Raw genomic sequence first — 11,976 nt, 5'->3', positions numbered from 1 at the left:
CACCTGTAAAGCAAATTGCCTTCAACACAGCAACGTGACAAAGAAATAATCCCAGCGGTCCGTCAACACACTCACATGTCGTGCTTGGTGCCATCTAGGAGTAAATGTCAGAAATACAATTAAAACTGAGGTCAACTAGACACAAATGAGTTCTGTCATTTATTAATCTAGAAGATTCAAGTTTCTGACTTTTACACTGGGAGTCTCACTCTAAAAGAGTCTTCATCAATGACATAATAGAATTTATTCTGTATGCACATACTGGGCTTGCCTGGCTAATGGCTGTTTGCCTTAGGACATTTATGAGGCAGAAAGAAGGGAGTGGATAAAGGGGAAAGAGGGAGGGATGGAGAGAGAGTTGCACTGAAAGGAGTCCTGGCTGCTGCTTGTGCTGCTGTACTGCACAAGCAGCTGATCTCTGCACATAGATGTCTGACAGTAACATGTTCAACGGGGACTCGAATCTTGTGAAAGATGAGAATCTGAGCAGATAGGAGGACGGAGACACTCAAGAGTGAGAAGTTTGACCTGGTTTGGGGATGAACAGCTGCCAAGTGTTGGGTAAGAACATGGATTAAATGTCTCTGTCTACTGGTTTATTATCACAAGACGTTGTTCATTCAGAATGTTTATAAAAGTGATGAAAACTTTCTGCTCAAAACTGAGTACTTCTACCCACACGTGTTTTCTAAGCTTGTATAGTCAGATTGCATTGCAGTGCAATAATGCAATGAAAAGAAGTTACATGTCTAAAATGTCTGGTGTTTGTTTCACATGCATCTATTTCTGACATCAGAAACACTTTAGTAGCTGTCAGTCAAAGTGGATGAAAACCTTTATTTTCAGTAAAGGATTTTTTTTTTTTTTTGGTGCAAAGTCTGCCTCGCTCTACATGTTTACAAGAAGATCAAATGAATGAAAAGAGCTTTTTTAGATCTTCATAGTAAATAAACATCTCTTAGGGAGCGCTATGCAGCAGGAGCTTTTAAATAACGCATATTACTAATGCGACTTAGAAGGACTGCGTTTATCTGTGTTTGGATGTGTTTGCATGCACAACACAGCTGTGTGTGTAAACAGTTGTCCACTTCTTTAAAGACAGCGTTTTTACTAATGCTGACATCATTGCTGCAGACTGGAGATGGCGGGCGGGGTTTCTCTCTCCCAGGACCTCACATTGGCTCTGTGGCCAGTTCATTACCCTCAAAATCAAAAACATACTACTCTTACAAGAAGGAGGAGAGCAGCCTGCGTGTATGTGTGGTGTCTCCTTCCTGTTTAGCTCATCATGTAGTATGCACCTAATTTGTCTAATGTGCTTGCATGGTGCACTGACAGACAAACCAAATGTGTAAAGGCAAAGAAAAACATGCCGTAATAAAAATTTTTGAAAAGGCAGACAAGGGGATTATCCTTCTTTGTAGACCTGACACATATGTTCCAACAACACGTTCTCACTCCCAACTCGTCAAACGTGTGACGCATGCTCAGGCTCCCTCTGCTGCACTTATGGACGCGCAGGGTACCCCCCTCGCGTCGGGAATTGACGTGAAGGGTCCTCCGATTGAAGAGATTACCGCGGAAGAGCCTGTTGTCCGTATATTTATATATTTCCGAAATCACATTGTAGTGACGTATACAGAACACAATAAATTATATAATGTAAACAACTACCTGAAAAACAGGTAGAACGATACTTTTGTATCGTTTATTGCATTTACGGAGGGAGTGATGTATGCTGGGTAATGGCACAGCTAGCTACTGGGTGACTTTATTCACCCGCTTCGGCTGTTATCAGTCCATACAATGGGCGTTATTAGCACAAATCAGTCCCATAGATATGGGCCATCTCCTGCTAGATTGTTCAGAAGGTTGTTCTCATCCATCCAGATGGAGGATCACTAACAGGAGCGTGGAAGACTCCAGAATCCACTCTGGCTGGAATCCGGTGGATATGCAGTGTTTACAGGTAAGACCATTTAAACGGACAGCATTTATAGAATGACTATTAAAAGTCAGCGAGTGTCAGTAATGTTAATGTGGTTATCTTAGTAATACACAGAGTGCTAATATAACAGCTTTAAGATGCATTTGTAGATATTATTACGCGTTTTACCGTCTTTATGGTGCTAGCTTAAAGTTACGGTGTAAACGTTAGCTTATATTGGAGTAAAGCTGTTACTGGTTAAACGATGTTAGCACAGAAATATTAGCTTCTGTCATGACTGATGAAGTTACTAGTTAATAAAGTTTTCAGTAAAGTGTTTAATCGCAGCCACAGATTGACAGCAAATATCTCGATTAGCTTCAGTGCATCTATAATAAATATGTGCAAGTTTCAGTGCTTCGTTTAAACTGTATGATACTTATACTGACCCAGGGTCAGTGTAAAATACAATCCTAGCTGTGTGAACAAAGCCTGGCTCCTTTAATCCTGCATGACAAACCTCAGGATGCAGGTTATTATTACTCTTTCCTGCTGGCACACCTGTCACACCTGAGAGTCAGCTAGAAACTTACAGTGACGTGGACATCATGCAAAGACTGCCAGACTCTGTAATACTGCAAATGATCAGTGACTCAGGTTATCACTAAACTTTAAACGGCACCTCTGTGTCTCTGTGTGCTGAACATTTAGGATTGAGTCAGGCTGCATCAGCTGAAGCTGTTATTTGTATATATCAGTATTTTTTATTCAGGTGTGTGGAAAATACGTAAGACTGCAGTGAAGCCATGCACCAGATTAATCCCTGGCCAAAGGTATCGTACTTAAATCAGACTACTGATCCAGCCACATCAGCCTTTTGTGAGGTCTGTTTAAAGTAGACTAAAAGTGAACTGCAGGTTCCTGAGAGGTGGACTGTGAGCACAGAAACACATGTTCATACATACAGCTGCAGCAAACTTACATTAATTTTACATAGATTTGTTACTCTGATGTCTGTCTCTGTGTTAGTCCTCTGACAGACTGGTGACCTGTCCAGGTGTGCTCTACCTGTGACTACTGGGACAGGCTCTAGCTCCTGTAAAAGAAATTTTCTGTTATTCTCATTTAAAGTATTTAAGTGCTTATGCATATGCTTAGTTGTGACACTGTTACTGTTCAGTGAATGTTTCTAAAACTAGATGAACTTACTTCAGCGTCAGCAGTTTGAGAAAACAACTCCCTTTACAGGTGCTGATAAGGCCAAGGGCACAAAACAGCACAACCATTGATGCGTTAGGTTTCATAGCGAGACACGTGAAGTGTGGTAGGATCAGTTTAACTTCCTCCCTCTTCCTTGGAATGCATAAAGGAGGAGGAGCACGACCTCTGTGGCAGCGCTGACATGACTGAACTGTGATGTTTGATGTGTGTTGGCGCAGTAATAAATAGCTTGATCACAGCTCTTTCTGTGTTGCAGACTTTATTTAAAAAATTCCACGACCCCCCCACCCTCCCACTGTGAAGTGAACCTGAATTGAATATTCAGAAGACATTTGTTTAAATAGTTCTACAAATCTGACTTCCGGCTAGACCATGAGAGGGTGAGGACGCGTATACCAGCAGCTCCTGCACTTGATCTTACGAAATTACGATAATTATCAAAGTAATACATCTTCCTCCCGCAAAGTAATACAGGGATTGTGAAGAGTGCACTCCTCTCCAAATGCCTCCAAAAAAACTAAACCCGAAGTTAGTGGCGACAGAAACGACTGAATTTGATGTGGCCCCGACTGAAAATGACGGTGCCAAAGCTGGCACGCCAGCTAACTCCGCACTCGAGGAATATACACAAGGTAACAAACAAGTACTCACTGCGATCGCTTCCTTGGATACTAAGATAACTCAAATGAAAACAGACATCTGCGACACCCTACGCGGGGAAATCGCAATGCTGAGGGCTGAAAATGACGAGGCCATCACAGCTTTAAAAACGGTAATGGAAAATCATAATGCACAGCTGAAAGATCTATCAGAATCAGCGACAATCACCTCTAACTCCGTGGCGAAATTAGAAGAAAAAGTTAAACAACTCTCTAACAAAGTGGAACAACTGTCCGAAAAATGCATTGATCTGGAAGGGTGCTCAAAGAGGAGCGTTTACTCCAGCAAGAAACCTGCTTCGAGACCAACCCGGAGTCAAATATGGACTTCTATACCCTGCTAAACTTAAGGTGACATACAATGGTACGGAACTGGTTTTTATAGATCCCAACGAAGCACTCTGCTACGCACAAGAAAAATTCGGATCTCAATAAGGACGGCATAAGGTAGACAAACCAGAGCTTCACACCTGGTCCAGAGACACGTATTTACTTTGATATAAAAAACTATTACTTGCCCAGGAGCTATGTTGGACAAAGGAAGTTTTGAGATAGAGTATTTTGGTAAGCTTAGTTTTTGTTATAGCATCCCCTTAGATTTTTCTTTTCTTCTTTTTTTTCTTTTTGGGATACACGGAAGAGGATGCATTGCTTACGTCTTTGTTTTTTTTTTCTCTTTGTTACGGTTTCACATGGGTAGGGGGGTGGGGGGGTGAGGGTTGGGACCCGTATCTCGACTGCATAAATATGGAAAACACGAGAACTAAGCCGCCTTAAATTATACAAATGCAAGATAACGGAAAGGTAAAAAATATGGACTTAACTTTTTGTACTTGGAATGTGAAAGGTGTAAATGAACCTGTTAAAAGAGGTAAAGTGTTATCATACTTGAAATCTCTCAACGTGGATATTATTTTTTTACAAGAAACCCATTTGAAAAATGTGGCTCACAACAAACTTAAATGTAGATGGATAAATCAGGTATACTACTCCACACTTTCAGCCAAAACTAGAGGGGTAGCTATATTAATTAAGAAAGATACCCCGTTCAAGCATAACTCCACTATAGCTGATAAGAATGGGAGATATGTATTAGTGACTGGGGAGCTGCATACTACTCCGATCACTTTACTAAATATATATGGGCCCAATCATGACGATCCAGAATTCTACAGAAAGGTCTTCAGCTTAATTCCGGATATACCCAATAGTAATTTAATAATTGGAGGGGATTTTAACCTAGTATTAGACCCATACTTGGATAAATCCCTGTCCAAAAAAACCACACCGTGTAAAGGCAGTAATTTTATTAAAACATACATGAGGAATATGAATATCTGTGATGCGTGGAGAACTTTAAATCCATCAGGTAGAGAGTATTCTTTCCATTCCCACGTACACAACAGTTATTCAAGGATTGATTATTTTTTGGTGGATGGAAAAATGCTCCCCCTAATTCGAAATGTAACCTATCATAATATTATTATTTCTGATCACTGTCCCGTTACTTGCTCCTTTGTATTTAATAACCCCACTAAAACATACAGAAACTGGAGATTTGACCCACAATTACTGAACGACTTAAAATTCAAACAATATATAAACTCTCAGATGTCCTTATTCTTTGATACAAACGATAATGCCGAGACCTCTCCAGATATACTGTGGGAAACGTTTAAAGCTTATATTAGGGGGTTTATAATTTCATATCAAGCGTCACGGAATAAAAGGAATAAACTAGAACAACTAAATTTAGAAAAAAGAATCCACGACCTGGACGTCAACAATGCAATGGCTCCCTCTTTAGATAAGTATAACACCATTTGTGCACTAAAATATAAATTAAATCAAATATTAACTAGTAATATTAATAGAACTTTCACTTTTGTGAGACAGAACTATTTTGAATTTGGGGATAAACCTCATAAGTTGCTAGCCAGACAACTAAAGAAATTAGAAAATGACAGAGCGATTCATAAAATTAGAGCAAGTAATGGAAATCTGGTCACATCACACAAAGATATTAACGATAACTTTAGACAGTTCTACGATTCCCTTTTATACTTCTCATCCCACTGCAGGGCCTAATGATATGCAGGAGTTCTTAGATAAATGTGATCTTCCTGTGTTAGACCAGACAAATGCCAATATTTTGAATGCTAAGATCACAATTGAAGAAATCACTAAATCTATCGGATTACTAAAAAATAACAAGAGCCCAGGCCCAGATGGGTTAGGGAACGAGTTCTATAAATACTTCAAGATCAAACTAAGTCCATACCTATTTAAATTATATAACCACGCATATAAAATGAGCACTTTACCTCCAACATTGAATGAAGCAACTATTATAGTACTTCCAAAAAAAGGTAAAGCGTTGGAGGAAGTGGGATCATATAGACCTATCTCTTTATTAAATACAGATCAAAAAATTCTGGCTAAAATACTAGCGAGCAGACTTAATACAGTAATAGATAAACTGGTGCATCCAGATCAAACAGGTTTCATACCAAACAGGAGTTCTTTTAATAACCTCCGACGTCTATTTAATATAATCTATTCCCCCAAGGTGCAACAGGACCTACTTATACTTAGCTTGGATGCCGAAAAGGCATTTGATCATGTGGAATGGCCCTACCTTTTCGCAGTCCTAGAAAAATTTCAACTGGGACAAGATTTCATTTCTTGGATAAAACTACTTTATAAAAACCCTACAGCCAGAATTCTTACAAATCAGACATTATCAACTCAGTTTAAACTCAGCAGAGGTACAAGACAAGGATGTGCTCTTAGCCCATTATTATTTGCTCTGGCTCTGGAACCCTTAGCACAGACAATTCGCACCCATATGGATATACACGGCTATGACACAACATACACTTCTAATACTATATCGCTCTATGCTGATGACATATTATTATATATAACAAAACCATTAACATCCCTCCCAGCAATACTCTCCGTTATTGATAAATTCAGTACTTTCGCAGGCTACAAGATCAACTGGGGAAAAAGTGAAATACTGCCCATTAAATTAGAAAATAAACAATGGCTTACATCTCTCCCATTTAAAATAACCTATGAAAAAATTACCTACTTGGGCATCACAATAACAAAAAGATACAGTTCTCTAATGAAAGAGAACTTTCTTCCCCTACTGGAGAAACTTAAAAATAACATCCAGTACTGGAGGACGCTCCCTATTTCTCTAATAGGGAGAGTGAACTCAATAAGAATGGTATTCCTCCCGCAGTATTTGTATCTGGTCCAAAACATCCCAATTTTCTTGCCCAAATCTTTTTTCAAAAAGATGGACGCCATCATTATGCCATTTATATGGAATTATAAAACACATAGAATAAAAAAAGACCACCTATGCAAACACAGATCACTTGGTGGACTGACACTACCTAATTTCATGTATTATTACTGGGCATCAAATTTAAGAACAATTTCCCTTCTACTGGATGATACAGCAATACTCCCTAATGGCCTACAGATGGAGCGGGAGGATTGCCTTCCTCACTGTGTTGGTGGAATAATACTCTCTCTCCTATCCTTTTGACAAACTCATATTACAATTCGAATCCAGTGATTCATAATACCGTACAAATTTGGAGACAAATAATTAAACATTTCAAATTGAAAAAATTATCAATGTGTACATCCATTACAGCTAACCCCTCCTTCCTTCCATCATGTGTAGACGGAGCTTTCAACATATGGCAGGAATTAGGAATTTGTAAATTAAAAGATTTATACTTAAATGACACCTTCATGTCATTTCAACAACTAAAAGATAGATTTGGATTGCCTCATAGTCATTTTTTCAGATATCTTCAACTAAGAAATTATATCCGTACATATCTGCCACAATTCGAAAATATAACGTCCGATTTTTTGGACAGATGTCTTAGTGATGGAAGGGGGTTTGAACAGAGAATTTCAATATTGTATAACTCATTACAGGAGATGAGTACACCTTCAACTACCTCAATCAAAGAGGAGTGGGAAAAGGATTTTGGGACCCTCCTATCAGAAGATTTTTGGCAAGAGGCCTTACGTAATGTAAATACGCCTTTTATTAATTCCCGTCACTGTTTAATTCAGTACAAAATTATACACAGATTACACTATTCAAGGGAAAAACTTCACAAAATATACCCAGACTGCTCCCCCCTTTGTGAAAAACGCAAGATACATTATGGAAATCTGTTACACTGTTTTGCAATATGTCCAAAGCTTCAGGGTTTTTGGTATGACATTTTTACCTATATGTCTAATATCTTTAAAAGTAAGATTGAACCAAATCCGACAGCAATCATCTTTGGGATTTCCAAAGAAACACAAAATCTACAACACTCTCAAAAAAGGTTTATGTCATATGCACTGATTATTGCAAAGAAATTGATCCTGCAGCTTTGGAAAGGCAACGAGACCCCTGTATTAAAAATGTGGCTTACAGAACTTATAAACACTCTCCACCTTGAAAAAATAAGATATAGTATGAATGACAATGTAAAAGATTTTGAATTAATTTGGCATCCTTTACTTATATACCTTGGGAAAATATAAATTTTTGTTTCCTTTTTTCTCTTTTCTTTTACTGGCAGCCGGGGGATCGGGACCCATTACGGGTGACTGTGGGTTTTTTTTGTTTTTTTGTTTTTTTTCTTCTTTGTTTGTTTGTTCTGTTGTTGCTGTTGATGTTTATTATTTGCCTTGTTAGTTTAGAGAAAAAAAGGAGCATAAGTTATGTTATGTGAATTTACAATAACTATAATTATACTTGCTCTCAATAAAAGATATTTGAAACAAATAGTTCTACAAATCTGAGCTGTTGGTGTGTCCTTGGATTGTGTGGTAATAATATTAGAGCCTGCAAGCTTTCTTACTGAATCTCTACTATGAGTCATGTTACCTGAGATTAATTCTATGTTTACCTGTCAGCCTGGACGAATGTGCTGTGTGAAGGAAATTAAATTAAATCAGATCTGAACTGCGTACATTTAAGGAACCTGTTCATATTTAATATGAACCAGTGATTTTTTTGATTGCTGATTCCAAGAGAGTCTTTGTGGAAATCCTGTTTGGCTTTTTGTTATTTTAATTCTCTTCTCTGTTTTCCAGAACAGTTCTCCACAGTCACTGTCCACATGGGTCAGTGGCGCCAAGAAGCACTCTGCTAATGTGGGACTCTGACCAGCAACATCCAGCAGGACCCAGACAGCGTTTTCTATCTCCCAGCTGGAGGTTTTGTTTGTCTGTAACTGGAGAGTCAGATTTTTGTTGAGCTTCACACTTGCAGAGGTAAGTCAGTTTGCAGAGATCCCTCCCACCCTGGCTTTCTTATCTGAAACAGTAATATTTCAGTGACTGCTGCTTATACCACAGGTTAATACACGCTACCGATCCCTGATAGGAGAATCATCAATTTTGGCAACAAAGAAGCCTGGTGGATGTTTGTTTACAGTCTGATGGTGGGACATCATGCTCTGCATCTTCAAAGTTTGCCTCCTCATTATTATTCATACCCAGTAATGTGAAGTATGCTCATATCTACTATAACTGAACCAACCTGGTGCTCTTCATTTATGGAGGCTGTTGAGTCTGAATGTTGGATGTTGTGTATCTCGTGTTCTCTGGGCTTTGTTGTCCTCAGTCTTTTCGCAGGATCAGAAAACAAAACCAGGAGGCGCGTAAATGTTGCTTCTCCATGATGTTTCTTCAAATGTTTCTTCTGGATGATGATAAGACTGTGACACGGGATGCACCTTTGGTCTTGTGATGAAGCAAAGCTCAGGAAGAAGTGGGATTAAATGGTACCCACATGTGTGCTGCTGAGAAGGATGTACAGGGGCACCTGCAGCCAAATCCAAGCCTCAGGTTAGTTGTAGTTGCAGAATGCTATAGACTGAGACAGCTGAGGCATCAAATGTTTGATTAAACGGATGAAAAAGAGAAGTTTCTTCCCTATAATTATCACTTCTTAAAATCTGTAGCAACTTCAAGTCTGTCAGCGTGCGGAGCATGCTCAGAATGTGACAATATATTTTTGTTCAATATTTAATTTCTTTCAGTTGCAATTGGTAAATGAAAAAAAATATTTTCTTATAATTTAGCAAACTAATTTATCAAAAAAAAAATATATACATATATCTGTATTAGTTTTAATAAATTAATTTGACACCTGTATGGAAAATACCATATTGTATTCATACAGAATCAGTTTGGTATCATTGTTGGTCTGCTCACTGATTGTTGAAGCTAAGAGCTGCTTTGATCTGTTTAGATCTAAAGTATCCAAAGTTGAGCTCTGATGTTTCTTCACCCCTGTGTGTGATATGTGATTCCTACATGCTGGCAGAGCAGAGCAGCAGTTTGTGCTCACAGATGGTGACGGTGTGGAGAGACGGTGGTGTTTCCTCAGAAGAACCAGCAGAGTCACAAAGGACACCAGTCCATCTCACCACCTTGACTTGCTGACTGATGCTCGTCTGCACTGCACAGAGGAAATCAGCTGACCGAGGTTTGTCCAGTGACGTGTTATGAATGTATATTTGTTTTATGCTTACAGATATGTTTTTCTTGACAGAGGCTCTGCAGAGGTTAGACAAAGCAGAGAGAACATGTGCTTTACATTTTACTGTGATTTATTGAGATATTTGTTGCCTGATGTTCAGCAGGAATGGAGAAATAGAATCAAAGGGAGATGTTTTTGATGTTTTTGTAATGATGTAAATCTTCAATATTATTTATTTTCTTGGTTATATTAGGAGTGTTTCTGAGTGAGGGGGAGAGGAGTCATCATCCAGGTAAAGTGACGTGGATCAGTGGACACACTTGTCTCCCCTTTAAAGGAGACGATCCAAGTCATCCTTAAATGTTAGTGCTTTCAAATACACAAACATTTTTAAAGGACAGAAATGAACATCCAACTTTGACTGTAACACAAAATAAATCTTTGCATGTGTGTTTTCAAACTCTCAGATGGGCAGCATATCAGTCTTGGACTGTCTAACCTGCCGGAGCAGCACTGAATGACCACCACACACGAGCATGTTCCTGCAACATTCAGCATCTGATCCTTCATCTGTGTGCTTCTGCTTTTGGTAAGTAGAGTTACCCAACTCCAGTAACTCTAAACACATGCCATCCATTTCTAACGGCCTGGTTACTTCCTGTCAGTTACTTTAGAAACCATGTGGTCACCTGACCTAACACTGTTTCTTCTTCTTCCCCTTAATGTTCAAGTGTCACATGTCAAACAGCTGGAGAGGAAACTACACCAGTGTACTGGGATGTTTCACCAACACACCAGATGCTGTTCCTTCATGGTGACATCACCAGAGACAGCCCCGCCCACCTCAGGACCTCGCCATTGATCATGATGATTATAATGATGACAGCGAGCGGAACTAAGACTGTAAAAATCCACGACCAGAATGTTTCTTTCTAATTATGAATGAATACTGAGAGCCTCTTTCTGTGTTTTGTCTGTTTTGGGGTTGTTTTTTTTACCTCATTTGTTACTAACAAAGTTCACAAACTCACACAGTTTACATTCTGCATGTTTCCATCTTTACCAGCCACACTCCAACTGCATTTAAGAAAATAATCCTTAGAAATCGTCGTTTTTCTCTTTTGTAATTGATGATAATTCAGTGAATATACTGCGCTGCTTCCTTTTATTGCGTCACACATTGCTTTAAGTTTTTCAGTGTCCAGTTATTTTTTACTGCTGTTTGAATTCTCTGTATGTTTGACCCTGTAGACCATAGGTGTCAAACTCTGGCCCGCGGGCCAAATTTGGCCCGCAGCCTAATTACATTTGGCCCGCGAAGCCATACCAAATTACTATTAGAGCAGGCCTACTGGTATTATACAGCTAATATATATATTGTTTAGTATTAGGCTTTGCTTGTTCCATATTCAGTTTTTCAGCAAAACTTGTTTGAGTCCATAACAAAAGATTCATTCTTATATCTGGAGGAAGATTTTTTTTCAATAAATATTAATGTTAGCCCGCGACTTTGTTCCAGTTTTGAATTTTGGCCCACTGTGTATTTGAGTTTGACACCCCTGCTGTAGACTGTTTGATGGACTGCTTGTCTTCCTGTTTGTAACCGCCGCCTGTTTTTTAATAAAGATTTGGATTTCTGACTTCAA

General features: G+C 38.9%; 1 long non-coding RNA gene across 7 annotated transcripts; it reads left to right on the top strand.

Annotated features, from left to right (window-relative positions):
* The first annotated feature begins 316 nt into the window (after positions 1-316).
* Positions 317-11,976, top strand: LOC145424215 (uncharacterized). Of its 7 annotated transcripts, none has more exons than XR_013905206.1 (9): positions 317-561; positions 1,891-1,969; positions 7,777-7,875; positions 8,943-9,117; positions 9,202-9,693; positions 10,175-10,336; positions 10,584-10,692; positions 10,798-10,919; positions 11,062-11,976. It is a non-coding gene; the product is annotated as an uncharacterized LOC145424215 (long non-coding RNA). The 7 variants fall into 7 exon arrangements; XR_013905205.1 differs by having other exon boundaries at positions 8,938-9,117; XR_013905203.1 differs by lacking the exon at positions 7,777-7,875 and having other exon boundaries at positions 320-561; positions 8,938-9,117; positions 9,202-9,354; positions 9,470-9,693.

Source organism: Astatotilapia calliptera, chromosome 23, assembly GCF_964374335.1.
Source record: "Astatotilapia calliptera chromosome 23, fAstCal68.1, whole genome shotgun sequence".
In the NCBI taxonomy this organism is placed as follows: domain Eukaryota; kingdom Metazoa; phylum Chordata; class Actinopteri; order Cichliformes; family Cichlidae; genus Astatotilapia; species Astatotilapia calliptera.
Note: the sequence above shows the minus strand (reverse complement) of the source record. Positions and strands in the feature narration are given on the sequence as shown.